The sequence below is a fragment of the Phyllobates terribilis genome, unplaced genomic scaffold (genome assembly GCF_046119375.1).
Source record: "Phyllobates terribilis strain yellow unplaced genomic scaffold, ASM4611937v1 Scaffold_9__5_contigs__length_417890890, whole genome shotgun sequence".
NCBI lineage: Eukaryota > Metazoa > Chordata > Amphibia > Anura > Dendrobatidae > Phyllobates > Phyllobates terribilis.
This window is the reverse complement of record NW_027362769.1, coordinates 3273944-3289211: the sequence shown is the minus strand read 5'-3', so window position 1 is coordinate 3289211 and position 15268 is coordinate 3273944.

Here is a 15268-nt window from a genome sequence, read left to right as displayed (position 1 = left end):
GCCAGAGAAAGGAGTAGAAGGGAGTCCTGTGACACACTCTGGGATTGCCTGGGGGTTGACCGAGCCCCCCTGCCTGGTGGACGCAGCACGGCTTGGGCAGTCATTGCCCGTGGAATGACTTGGGACATAAAGAACTGTGAGTAAAGAACTTGAACTGCAACCCCACGTCTCTGTGCTTCATCGCCGCACCAGCACTACTAGTGCTGGGACGCCCGTGCACCATCACTCCCATCTTCCACATTCTCTGCCCTGGGGCTGCACTCTTCCCGTGGGGAGTCACACTACCTCAGCTGCATACACCATCAGCCCCAGCGGTCTGCCTTGCAGCGGCGGTCCGCACTGACCGCAATCCACGGGTGGCGTAGTCGGACAATTAACCTAAAACCCACAAAATAGCGCCATTGGCTTGACCATCCTGAGCCACGGGACCGGGTCACCGCCACGGATACTACAACCCCCAGAAGCCCGGTTCCGGGTGCCCCTCGGCCCAGGGGGCGAGTCAAATACCCCATAGATTCTCTATGGGGTTAAGGTCAGGCGAGTTTGCTGGCCAATCAAGCACAGTGATACTGTTGTTTTTAAACCAGGTATTGGTACTTTTGGCAGTGTGGACAGGTACCAAATCCTGCTGGAGAATGAAATTTCCATCTCCAAAACGCTTGTCAACAGAGGGAAGCATGAAGTGCTCTAACATTTCCGGCTGCGTTGACTTTGGTCTTGATAAAACACAGTGGACCTACACCATCAGATGACATGGCTCCCCAAACCATCACTGATTGTAGAAACTTCACACTAGACCTCAAATAGCTTGGATTGCGTGCCTCTCCACTCTTCCTCCAGACTCTGGGACCTTGATTTCCAAATGAAATGCAAAATTTACTTTGCATTACTTAGTGTGTCAATTACTGCCTTCTGGACATCGGCCAAGTCCACAGTCTTCCCCATGATTGTGGAGCCTACTGAAACAGACTAAGGGACCTTTTTAAACGCTTAGGAAGCCTTTGCAGGTTTTTTTTTGTTAATTATTCAAATTTACTGAGATAATGAATTTTGTGTTCTCATTGGCTGTAAGACATAATCATCAACATTAACAGAAAAAAACACTTGAAATAGATTACTCTGAATAAATTAACTTTTTGATGATATTCTAATTTAGTGAGATGTACCTGTAAGTACAGGAGAGTATGTAGCTGCGAGGATTGTAAGTTACTCTTTTGAATTCTGAAAAACTGGAAGGGGTGTCTGTATAAGAGACAGGAGCAATTGATTAGAAACTGACTAAAGGAATATTGCATTTATTTTATGGGGCTCAGATTTGAGGCATTACCTATGCAATAGGAACTTACTGGGCACCTCAGGAAAGGTTAACAGGGGGATGTCACCCTGAAGGAAAAGCATAACGAATGAGTGAGTTTGATGAGACAGGGAAGCATAAAATAAGGGAGGTTATCCAGTATCAGGATAGTAGGACTCGGTACTCTAACATCAATGTTGGTTTACTAAGGGGCCTTTGTGTATGTTAATTAACTGCACCAGGAGAAATTCCAGGAGCTTATTGTTCCCTTAATCCCATTTTAGGTATTGATGTAGAAGAACACCAATCACTCTTGAGAGAAGACTTGACCTACACCCAGTTACCCCTGAGAGACGCCAGAAGACGCCTCGTGTTTGGCACTGAGATGAAACATCTCTCAGATTTCAACCATGATGAGGAGACAGTAATAAAGCCCCAAAGCTGCCTCTTCCGGTCATTGCCTCCTAGTCATAATCATATATATTGGACTGTTTCTGATTTGCAGGAGGATCAAAAGACTGTCTGCCTCATTGCACAGAAGTCAGGTTGCGCATCATGAATTCAGCCGGAGATGGGGGTTAAGGACAGGGGCAGACATACTGCTGATGCAGCCGATGCAGCTGCACCGGGGCCCGCAGGTGGAGGGGGGCCCCTGCAGGCTGTGGTGTAATCATCCACTATGGGGCCCCTCAAAAAGCCCAGTTCTGCCTGACACCGGGCCCCTTCCACTCATAATAATTCTGTTATGCAGAGCCTGGGAGAGGACACTAAAAAGGGGGCATGCAATGCAGGAAGAGATGCTGGCCAATGAACGCTTGCCCCACCAGACTGGTAAAAGAGCTCACTGGCTGCAGCCTCTGGCCTCCTGCATGATGCGTCCCAATGGTGAGTGTTCACCTCACCTGTAGAGTCAGGGGGCCCGGGCCACCCAGAGCACAGGGGAAAATAATGGAGGGAGAGTAAAACTTGCCTTGCGTCTTCTGTTCCCTGCACTGTTCCTTCTAGCAGCATCACGTCACAGATTAGAGCTTGGGGGAGGAGGTCTCACAGCACGGGACAGCAAGGTAGCAACAGGGGGCTGAAATCAGTCCTAGCTGCTGTGTCCCCAATCCCCCACAGTGGTCTCTGCAGCCCTCTCCAGGTGAACTATAAGCATTGTGGCCAACCTCCTTCATGGCTGAACACCTAATATCATAGATTAGTATGTGTGTGTTTGTATATGTTTTTATGTTTGCATATATAACATAGTAACATAGTTTTCAAGGTTGAAGGAAGACTAAGTCCATCTAGTTCAACCCATAGCCTAACATGTTGATCCAGAGGAAGGCAAAAAAAAAACATCACGCGGCAGAGAGTTCCATAGTCTCACTGCTCTTACAGTAAAGAATCAGCGTCTGTGATTATGATTAAACCTTCTTTCCTCCAGACATAGAAGATGCCCCCTTGTCACCATCTCAGGCCTCAGAGTAAAAAGATCAGTAGAAAGGTCTTTGTACTGTCCTCTCATATACACTGCTCAAAAAAATAAAGGGAACACTCAAATAACACATCCTAGATCTGAATGAATGAAATATTCTCATTGAATACTTTGTTCTGTACAAAGTTGAATGTGCTGACAACAAAATCACACAAAAATCATCAATGGAAATCAAATATATTAACCAATGGAGGCCTGGATTTGGAGTCACCCCCAGAATTAAAGTGGAAAAACACACCACACTCCAACTTTGATGTAATGTCCTTAAAACAAGGCAAAATGAGGCTCAGTATTGTGTGTGGCCTCCACGTGCCTGTATGACCTCCCTAGAACGCCTGGGCATGCTCCTGATGAGGTTGTGGATGGTCTCCTAATGGATCTCCTCCCAGACCTGGACTAAAGCATCCACCAACTCCTGGACAGTCTGTGGTGCAATGTGACATTGGTGGATGGAGCGAGACATGATGTCCCATATGTGCTCAATCGGATTTAGGTCTGTGGAACAGGCGGGCCAGTCCATAGCTTCAATGCCTTCATCTTGCAGGAACTGCTGACACACTCCAGCCACATGAGGTCTGGCATTTGAAGCGCCCCCAGGGCAATGGGGTACTCGGCAGCCGGGCCTATGGATGCTGGTGGGGGGATAGGTCACAGTGGCTGAGCCGGTCCGTGGCCCAGGGCGGTCAACCAAAAAAGGGGGATTGTAACTTGGATAGGAAAAATAAAATAAATAGTTTGTGACGCCACCTGTGGTACCTGGTAAGGATTACCAGCGCTGCTGCAGACCTCTGGGGGGTGATGGGATGGCAGCTGAGGAGTTTCTGCTCCCCACAGGTGGAGCGGGCCCCCGGGGCAGTGTGCAGTTTGGTGGGTGGTGATGCTGGGACTTGTAGTGCAGGCGGATGGCGCAGCAGGAGTAACTGACAGAGACAGGGGATTTGCTTTAATACCTTTATTAGTGCGGATGTCAGGTACGGTCCAGGGTACTCAGTAAGATGGGTGCACTTCAGGACTTCTCCCCAGTGAGCGGGTATAAGGCCTCCTGGTCCGTGTCTGCCTCTCTGTATGCTTCTGGCCAGCCTGCAACTGGGCCTAGCTTATGTGTCGTGCTGTTCCTTCACCTGTCGCTCGGTAGTAGGACCTTCTGTTGGCCACCACTCTCCCTGGACGCTGGGGTCTTGTGGTTCCTGGTCCTGTAATAGGTCTAGCTTCAGGTCTGGCAGGGACTTGTAGTCCTCCTGGGATGCCGGTGATACCTACTGGGTATAAAGGAACCCTGTAGGCGTGGACCCAGTGTCCGGTTTGTATATCGGGGTGAGCCTATGATGCTCCTCTGCCCCCTCAACTCCTCTCTCCTCTTGCCTTCAGCCACACTCGGGGCCCTTAGAGCTCAGCAGCAGACGAGCTGAGTCTTAGCTGCTCTCAGTGTCAGCACGCTCTCAGACTGAACAACTCACTGAACTGCCTGGCTCCACCCTCCATATATATATCCCTAACGGGCTCCCTCTGCTGGTATGAGGTGGAAGGGTGGAGGTGTTTGTATGTAATGAGGGCCTCTTGTGGAGAAGTCCGTCCATGCACCCTGGATCCTGCGGTACCTGTGCACAGCAGGGTGCAACACATTGTCCTGCATTAGGAGGAACCCAGGGCCAACCGCACCAGCATATGGTCTCACAAGGGGTCTGAGGATCTCTTCTCAGTACCTAAAGGCAGTCAGGCTACCTCTGGAGAGCACATGGAGGGCTGTGCGGCCCTCCAAAGAAATACCACCCCACACCATTACTGACCCACTGCCAAACCGGTCATGCTGAAGGATGTTGCAGGCAGAAGATCACTCTCCATGGCTTCTCCAGACTCTGTCACGTCTGTCACATGTGCTCAGTGTGAACCTGCTTTCATCTGTGAAGAGCACAGGGCGCCAGTGGCGACTTTGCCAATCCTGGTGTTCTGTGGCAAATGCCAAGCGTCCTGCATGGTGTTGGGCTGTGAGCACAACCCCCATCTGTGGACGTCGGGCACTCATACCACCCTCATGGAGTCGGTTTCTAACTGTTTGAGCAGACACATGCACATTTGTGACCTGCTGGAGGTCATTTTGCAGGGCTCTGGCAGTGCTCCTCCTGTTCCTCCTTGCACAAAGGCGGAGGTAGCGGTCCTGCTGCTGGGTTGTTGCCCTCCTACGGCCCCCTCCACATCTCCTGGTGTTCTGGCCTTTCTCTTAGTAGCACCTCCAGCCTCTGGACACTACGCTGAGAGACACAGCAAACCTTGCCACAGCTCGCATTGATAACATTCAAAAGTGGCCAAAATATCAGCCAGAAAGCATTGGTACTGAGATATGGTCTGTGGTCCCGACCTGCAGAACCACTCCTTTATTGAGTGTGTCTTGATAATTGCCAATAATTTCCATCTATTGTCCATTCTATTTGCACAACAGCATGTGAAATTGATTGTCAATCAGTGTTGCTTCCTAAGTGGACAGTTTGATTTCACAGAAGTTTGATTTACCATATTTTACGGACTATAAGACGCACCGGACCATAAGACCCACCTAGGTTTTAGAGGAGGAAAATAAGAAAATAAAAATTTAAGCAAAAAATGTGGTCATGATGCACTTTTAAAGGGGAGGGGGTCTTCTGTTGACACTGGTATACGGGTAATGTCCCCCAATTCTGACAATATCCCCCATCCTGGTATATATGCTGCCCCCCTTCCTTTTATACGTGGTCCCCATCCCCATCCTGGTATGCCTGGCATCCCTCCATCCTGGTATGCATGGCACCCCTCATCCCTGTCCTGGTATGCATGGCACCCCTAATCCCTGTCCTGGTATGCATGGCACCCATCATCCCTATCCTGGTATGCATGGCACCCCCTCATCCCTGTCCTGGTATGCATGGCACCCCTAATCCCTATCCTGGTATGCATGGCAACCCTCATCCCTGTCCTGGTATGCATGGCACCCCTCATCCCTATCCTGGTATGCATGGCACCCCTAATCCCTATCCTGGTATGCATGGCACCCCTAATCCCTATCCTGGTATGCTTGGCACCCCTAAACCCTGTCTTGGTATGCATGGCACCCCTATTCTCTGTCCTGGTATGCATAGCACCCCTAATCCCTATCCTAGTATGCATGCTCCCTCTAATCCCCATCATGCTGCACATTAAAAAAATAAACACTCCTACTCACCTGTCTTCTCTCCTCCAGTGCTGCGTCCGGTCTGCCTGCACTGATCTCTCCATGTGAGCCGCGCATGACGTCACTGCCATGCGCGGCTCACAAGGAGAGATCAGCTGTCGGAAGTCACTGCTCCCCACGCCGGAACTGTGTGCAGGGAGCTGTGACTTCACTCTCCTTCATAGCCGGCACACAGCTGAGCAGCGCTGCGGCAGCTGCTGCCGGCTATCTCCTGTGCCCGCTCATTAAAGGGCATGAATATTCACCCCCTCCCCATGCCCATGGGCGTGGAGAGAGGTTGAATATTCATGCCCTTTAACAGCTGGCACAGGAGACTGCCGGCAGCAGCAGAAGCCACAGCGTGGCTACACTGTATACCGCTGTTAATGAGCATGAATATTCAGTGCTCCCCATGGGCGTGGGGAGCAGTGAATATTCATTTTCTTTAGCAGCGGGGACAGTGTAGCTGCAGTAGGCGGCTGCTGCCTTCTGTGCCCCGCTCCTCCACCGATGCCGCTTCCCCCACACCACATATAAATATACCCCCCCCCCCCAACATTCGGACTATAAGATGCACCCCCCATTTTCCTCCAAAATTTTGGAGGAAAAAAGTGCCTCTTATAGTCCGAAAAATACGGTACTTGGAGTTATATTCTGTTTAAGTGTTCCCTTTATTTTTTTGAGCAGTGTATTTGTACATGGTAATAAGATCACCCCTAAGCCTTCGTTATTCCAAACTAAATAACCCCAAGTGTAATAAGCCGTCTTGGTATTGCAGAACCCTCAATCCTCTAAGAACCTTGGTCGCTCTTCTCTGCACCCGCTCTAGTTCAGCTATGTCTTTTTTATACACCGGAGACCAGAATTGTACACAGTATTCTAAGTGTGATCGCACTAGTGACCAGTACACCCAGGCATTTTTCAGTGACAGTTTTGCCCAGTGTTTTACAATTAAGCATATAATTATACATTTTTTATTTCCTCTGCCCAAGTACATTACCTTACATTTATCCCCATTAAAGCTCATTTGGCATTTATCTGCCCAATCTTCTAGTTTACATAGATCCTCCTGTAATATAAAATTGTTCTCCTCTGTATTGATTAACCTGAAGAGTTTAGTGTCATCTGCAAATATTGAAATATTACTCTGTATGCCCCCTGCAAGGTCATTAATAAATATGTTAAAAAGAAGCGGGCCCAATACTGACTCCTGTGGTACCCCACTGTTAACTGAGACCCAGTCTGAGTGTGTTCCATTAATAACCACCATTTGTTTCCTATCACTGAGCCAATTCTTAACCCACTTACATATATGTTCCCCTATCCCCATTGTTCTCATTTTATGTATCAACCTTTTGTGTGGAACCGTATCAAAAGCTTTTGAAAAGTCCATATACACAACATCCACTGCATTTCCTTGGTCCAGTCCGGAACTTACCTCTTCATAAAAGCTGATCAGATTAATTTGGCAGGAACGGTCCCTCGTAAACCCATGTTGATATTGGGTCATGAGGTTATTCTTCTTCAGATACTCTAGTATAGCATCTCTTAGGAAACCCTCCAGGATTTTACCCACAGTAGAGGTTAAGCTTACTGGCCTATATTTTCCAATTTTGGTTTTTGTCCCCTTTTTGAATATTGGCACCACATTTGCTATACGCCAGTCCTGTAGTACAGACCCTGTTATTATGTAATCTTTAAAGATTAAAAATAATGGTCTATCTATGACTTTACCTAATTCCTTCAGTATTCGCGGGTGTATCCCATCCAGGCCCGGGGATTTGCCAACTTTAGTGTTTTTTAGACGCCTCCGTATTTCCTGCTGGGTTAAGCAAGTGACATTTAATGGAGAATTTTTGTTATCACTGATCATGTTTTCTATAGAAAAAAAGGCTACGTGGCACTCCTACTCAATTGGGTGCTCAGATAGGATTCCACTCCAATAGTAAATGACTATAGAAACCTGGCACTCCAAAAATAGTGAGAATACAAGGATTTTATTTAATTACATAATTCTTCAGAATTAAATGACGTTTCCGCCTAACACGGCCTTAATCAGAACTGTAAATTAAATTGAAATTATTACATATGAGTATCAACTCCATATTTTGTAGTATAATAACAGTCAATTCATACAAGAATCAAATTATGAATGATAAGTGCAAACAAATATATGCATGCAAATATATGCAAAAACATAGCCTTTTTTTCTATAGACTTACCCTTAAGTGTTGCACCCTACAATTATTTATTTTTTTCTTATATAATGTCAAGCAAAATATTCTCCTACAGTACTTCTGAGGTGGCTGACATTATTTCTAATGTAAATATTTCGAGTGAATTTTTACAAATTCCTCCACATGAATATGGGATTATGAACGTGATTCTAGACATTTGATAAATTTAGAACTACATACTGCTACTATAGCGGAATATCTCAAAGCTCAAAGAATTCCCCGAGGCCTAAGGGTCTCATTACGCCCTACTATTTTTAAAGAAAATGACGAGTTCTGTAAAAAGTTTGAACAAATTTTGAATAAATGCTCCATCGATTTGATGACTTTAACACTGGACTATTTACAAAAACCATAGTCACCAGTAAGGAACGTATTGAATCTATTGAATCACAGCTATCTTCTTCTATGTCCAGTGAAGACTTTAAAATCACAAAAGAGAAAGTTCAGACTGGACTGATCCAGCACCGCCAAGAATCCGAAAAAAAGAAAAGATTGCAGTTCCTAAGAGACGCTGAAGATTATAATAACAAAAGAGTCTATAGATGGCAAGACTCGTTTCCACCACAAGGTTTCTACCGAGGTCGACAAAACGCATCAGATACTACTTACTCCAGTTCGGATACAGATCGTCACCCTCAACATCAACGCCAGTCTTTTTTAGGAGAAAAGAAACGCAGCTGACTCGCCCCCTGGGCCGTGGGGCACGCGGATCCGGGCAATAGGGAAACGGTGGGAGTAGTAGTGGCAGCCCGGTTCCGTGGCTCATGGTGGTCAGGCCAGTGGTAGTCCGTTATGTACTGATGTTTATGTCCGACTACGCCACCCGTGGATTGCGGTTATTAGGAACCGCCGCTGCATGCAGACCGCTGGGGCTGATGAGGTGTGCAGCTAGGGTAGTGTGACTCCCCACGGGAAGAGTGCGGCCCTAGTGCAGTATAGTGGATGGTGGGAGTGATGGTAGTGAGAGTCCCAGTGCTGATAGTGCTGGAGGAGCAAGGAGCACACAGACAACAAGTTGCAGTCCAGGGTCTTTACTAAACAGGTAAACTGACCCACAAACAGTCCCGGCTAGGAGGGGACCTGGATGTCTGAGAGCAACGGGGAAATTGGCCCTGGTCAGGGTGAGGGTGTAGGCCTACCGTGCTTTCTGCGCTCCTTCTGGCTATCTCCTCCTGATAGGGTAACAGCCCATGTTTCCGAGCTTTCCATGTATTCTCGCCTGTATGGCCTGCGACGTGGGTTCCTTTCTGCTCCCAGCCTTGTACGGCTTTACTGGTCCCTTCGGTTGTGGCAGGGCCTCCAGGCTTCTTAGGCCAAGGAATGTACAGTCCCTTGCGGACTGGTTCTCTGCTGGGGGATGTGGAATCCTTCCAGCCTCAGACACCAAAGTCTGGTAAAATTAAGTCTTTTCTCTGCCAAGACAAGCTCTCTTCGCCTCTTGGCTCTGACTTGTGGCTCTCCTACTGCCACACTTCCTCTAATGTGCAATACAACTTTCTGTCCCTGCTCTGGGACACCTCTCAGTGCTGAGGCAGGTCGTCCAGTCCTCTCTAACCCTGCCCTCAGTACCAGCTTTTATAGGGGCAGCCAGCTCCCCCTACTGGCCTGAGACAGGAGGCATTGCATGCTAATGTTCCCCTGACTAGAGAACCTCCCCCTTGCTCTCAGACACAGCTTTAATTACACTTGTGGCATCCAGGTCAGGGTGACACATTCCCCCCTAGTGAAATTTAGTACTCCGGGACTAAACAGCAAGCAAAGACAATATGCATAACAATAAAACATTAATAGACAGACTACGCACAAATTGAGTTCTTAAGGTCACAGTGTGGCCTGTGACCGGGGGTCCATATCACCAAAACAATGGGGAGCCTTAACCAGGTGGGGGTCTGTCCTACCCCAAGTCCTTCACAGTCTTAGTTCATTCCTTGGTTAGGCTCCAAACGCAGTCCATACAAGGTCCCGGTTATAAAAAGTCCATAACCTTTGAGTCCTTACGGTAGCTGCAAGAAACTGAAACACAGAATTACCAAACATGCATGTAACTTGGCAAACAATTCAACATTTGTCAACAAGGTTATTTACAATTTAGTAAACTCTATATTCTCCAGCGAGCGGGTATCTGTCCCTTTGTGCTTCTGGCTGACCTCCTTAACCCACTGTCTGGTGGTGGACCAACCTGGCTTTCCCCACTAGCGTTAGGGGTACAGCTACCAGCTGGGTGTACAGGTAGGGCAGGCAGCTGTCTTCGGGTCCTTTGGCTTACCGCAGGCATGGCAGGCTCACTGTCAGCAGAGGGTTGACTCTCCTGGGCTGCTGGAACAGGCTCTTCTGCCTCTGGAACCGCTTGCTCCTCTGCACCTTCCGCTCTGGTGTTGGTTGTTGCTGTGCCGGTTGCAGGAAATGCAGGACGGGTACCACTATGGCATCATTTATGCGAGTCCAGGACTGAGGGAACTCTCCGAGAACGGTGCTGATCATTTCTTCCTTGTCCTCTGCGGGTTCAAGGTCACTCTGATCTTCTTCTGCACTACGGAGTTGCTCGGGGCACCTTTTGAGGTGGTCTCAGGAGACGACACTAGTGGTTTCTCCTCCGTCCTTGGTGATTACGCACACCTTTGGGTTGTCATGGTCAGACTGCAGTACGGTGTAGGGTTCCCTTTCCCACTGGTCGTCCAACTTATGTAGCCTTCTCTTCCGCTTTAGGACTTGCTCACCAGGTTCTAGGGGACCAGCAGGGGCGTGTTGATTGAAGAGACTTTCTTGCTTCTCTCTCACCTGGGCCAGGCTCTTCTCCACACTCTCCTGTACCTTCTTGTACTGCAGTTGCCTCTCCGTATCCCAGTCCGCATCCGGGGAGGTGTCCTCAGGTATTAGGACTCCCATCTCCAGGTCTACGGGCAGCTTACCTGGTCTAGCTCGCATCAGGTAAGCCGGGGTGCAGTTTGTAGCATTCACCGGGATATTGTTGTATAGGTCTATCAGGTCCGGCAGTTTTTCTGGCCACAGGCTGCGTTCCTCCAGGGGCAACGTCTTCAGGAGATCAATGACTATATTGTTCATCTTCTCACACATCCCGTTGGTTTGTGGATGGTAAGGCGTTGTCCGAATTTTCTTACAGCCATAGAGGTTGCAGAACTCCTGAAAGATTTCAGCCTCGAACGCTGGACCCTGGTCTGTCAGGACCTGTTCCGGATACCCGTGTGGACGGCAGAAGTATTGCTGGAAGGCTCTGGCCGCTGTTTGGGCTGTCAAGTCCTTTACCGGGACCACCACTAGAAAACGGGAATAGTGGTCCACGATTGTCAGGGCATAGATGTATCCTGACCGGCTGGGAGCCAATTTGACATGGTCCAGAGCTACCAGCTCAAGAGGCTGCGTGGTGACGATGGGCCTCAAGGGTGTCTTCTGGCTGGTGCGGTCCTTCCTCCTCAGGTGACAAGGGCCACAGTCTCTGCACCATTTTTCCACAGCTCCTCTCATGCCGACCCAAAAGAACCTTCCTCTTAGTAGGAACTCCAGTTTCTTCCAACCGAAGTGTCCCGCTCTGTCATGGTAAGCCCCCAGGACCATGGCTGCATCTTGCCTTGGGACCACGACTTGCCAGGTCAGCTCGTGCGTCCGGTGGTTGACAATCCTTCTGCACAACTTGCCTTCGTAGAGGAACAGCTTGCTCTTCTCCTTCCATAGCTGCTTGGCTTCCTCTGGGGCATCTGGATTTAGGCGGGCGTCTTCCTGGGTCAGCAGATCTTTCACCAGGCGGACTGCAGGGTCACTATCTTGGGTTTCGGCCCAGCTGTGGTGAGGTAGGGGATTCATCATCACAGTTGTTAGATCCTCCTCCTTCACGCGGTGAGAGTGTTGAGCGGCTCCATACCGGTGAAACGCGGGGAGTTCTACCTCTTCCAGCTCTTCTGGGTCTTTGTCACCTTCAGGTAAGTGAGGCATTCTTGATAGGGCGTCCGCGTTGGCGTTGGTTTTGCCTGCCCGGTACTTGATCACGAAGTCATAGTTGGAGAGACGGGCCATCCACCGCTGTTCCAGGGCACCCAGTCTTGCATTGTCCAGGTGTGTCAACGGGTTGTTGTCCGTGTACACTGTGAACTTTGCGGAGGCCAGGTAATGCTTGAAGTGTTCCGTCACGGCCCACACCACCGCCAAGAATTCTAGCTTGAAGGAGCTGTAATTCTCCGGGTTCCTCTTGGTGGGCCTCATCTTCTGACTGGCGTATGCGATCACCCGTTCTCTGCCCTGTTGGTTTTGGGACAGTACGGCTCCCAGTCCCACATTACTGGCATCTGTGTGGAGAATGAAAGGCTGGCCGTAATCAGGGTAGGCCAGGATCTCATCCCCCGTGAGGGCCATCTTTAGCTGGCGGAAGGACTCCTCTTCCGGTTTATCCCACTTGAAGGGTGGCTTTTGACTCCTGGACTTAGACTGTCCGATCAGGAGGTCCTGCATAGGAGCCGCCATCCTAGTGAACCCGTGGATGAACCTTCGGTAGTAGCCTACCAACCCGAGAAACTGTCTCACCTCTTTGATGTTCGAGGGGCTTGGCCAGCTCTTGATTGCCGTGACCTTGTCAGGGTCGGGGGCTACTCCTTCCGCATTCACCACGTGCCCTAGGTACTGGACCTTTGGTTTCAGCAGGTGACACTTTGATGGTTTCACCTTCAGGCCATAGCCTGCCAGGGCTTCGAACACCTCGGCCAGGTGCTTGAGATGGTCCTCGTAGGTCTTCGAATAGACTATCACGTCGTCCAGGTAAAGGAGGACCGTCTCGAAGTTTCGGTGCCCTAGACAGCATTCCATCAGCCGCTGGAAGGTCCCTGGTGCGTTGCAGAGCCCGAAAGGCATACAGTTGAATTCGCTCAGTCCCATCTGGGTGGTGAAGGCGGTCTTCTCCTTGTCAGCCTCTGCCACAGGAACCTGCCAGTACCCGCTAGTAAGGTCCAAAGTAGAAAAGAAGTTAGCAGATCTTAGTGCGGCTAAAGACTCCTCTATTCTAGGCAGCGGATATGCATCTTTGTGGGTGATATGGTTGATTTGTCTATAGTCCACGCACATTCTCATGGTGCCGTCTTTCTTTTTGACCAGAACCAAGGGGGCTGCCCAGGGGCTACAGCTATCTCTAATGACCCCAGCTTCTTTCATTTCCCACAGCATACCCTTGGTGTTCTGATAATGTGCAGGGGGTACAGGTCTGTGCCTCTCTTTTATTGGTGGGTGGCTCCCTGTGGGGATGTGGTGTTCTATCCCTTTTACTCTGCCGAAGTCTAGCGGGTGCTTACTAAAGACTCTCTCGTACTCCTGTACCACCCGGTAGACTCCTTGTTTTTGGTGCAGAGGAGTGGAGTCAGCACCCACGTGGAGTTTCTGGCACCAGTCCTCCTTTTGTTTCTGGGAGCCATTACCCTCCGCCTGAGGAGATGGAGGCAAGGGTTCCACGGCCCTGATAGCTTGGTGTTCGACAACAAACAGTTTGGCGAGTGTAGCGTACCTGGGTAAGTGTACTTCCCTCTCCCCAATGTTGAGGATGCGGACGGGCACCCTCCCATGACGGACATCAACCACCCCCCGGGCTGTCAAAATGGTGGGCCTGCTGTCTGAGTACACGGGTTCTACCATGGCTTGGTAGTCTCTACCTCTCAACCCGATTGCAGTCCGACACCAGATCATCATTTCACTTTTGGGAGGCATGGAAATGGGGAATGGATCACTGAGTCTTACGCTACCGATCTCACCACCAGACAGTTCTACCTGCTGCCGTCTCATCAGGGCTTTTATCTCCTTGTTGAGGACTCTCTGTTGGCTGGAACTAGCATTCACCGCCACCTGTTGTAGAATTACAATTACCTCTGAAAGACAATTTTCAATTATCTTAGTACCCACAGTTATTTTTGGTTGACTCTCATAACGGTCAATGTCCACAATAATCACTCCCTGTGCCGGCAGTTCAACTTTACCAATTTTAATGGTCATCTCCTTGAACCCCATCTGCGGCACGGGTAAGCCATTACTGTCTGGATACAGTGTGATATCAGCATCAGTCCAATACTGCTTAAAAAGTACATAAGGGATTGTGGTTACTTGCTACCCAGTATCCAGCAAGGCGCTCATGGGGATACCGTCCAGCACCACGGGTAAAACCGGGCGCCCCCCAACGTACTTATTACACCAATTGTAAGGGCCTGGTGATCTTATGCCTTATCTAAAATAGCCTCTAAGATAAGGTCAATTGTGGAAACATTTCTGGGGAATGGTACTATTGATAAAAAAGTGGGCGAATTTCTAATTAATCATCACCCGATTACCCCTGTCTTTTATGTGCTACCTAAAGTGCACAAAAGACTTCACAACCCCCCGGGATGGCCCATTGTGGCATCCACAGATTCTGCTCTATCACCACTCAGAACCTAATAAAATCCTATCTCCATTAATTAGAAAAACAAAATCTTTTATTCTAGACACGGGCAACTTTATTAAGATGATTCACAGGACAAAGCTAGTACCAATTAACTCTATCCTAGTAACTTGGGATGTCAGTAGTTTATACACTTCTATAAAGCATCATAAAGGTCTAGAGGCCGTGGTAGATTTGCTTCCTCGTTTGACAATAAGAATAAGGTGGACTTCTGTATAGAGCTCTTGGATCTTGTCTTGAAAGAGAATTTTTTTATGTTTGGTGATGATTTTTTTCTCCAGGTGCAGGGTACAGCGATGGGGTCCAATGTAACCCCGCTGTTTTATTGTCTACTTCGAAGAGAAATTTATTTATCCGAATCATATCTTCAAACAAAACGCCTTGGTTTGGCGCCTTTATATAGATGACATTTTTTGCATATGGCAGGGCACATTGGACTCCCTTCTTACTTTTCATATCCATTTAAATCAAATATGGCCTGAATTACAATTTGTTTTACATTATGACACAGAGACAGTCAGTTTCCTTGACACAAGAGTTATCAAAAAGACTAATGGAGAGCTGGAAGTGGACCTTTTTGTGAAGGAGACTGATCTCAATAATCTGTTGCACTTTTCGAGCTGTTACCCGAGAGCTACAAAGGAATCCATTCCCA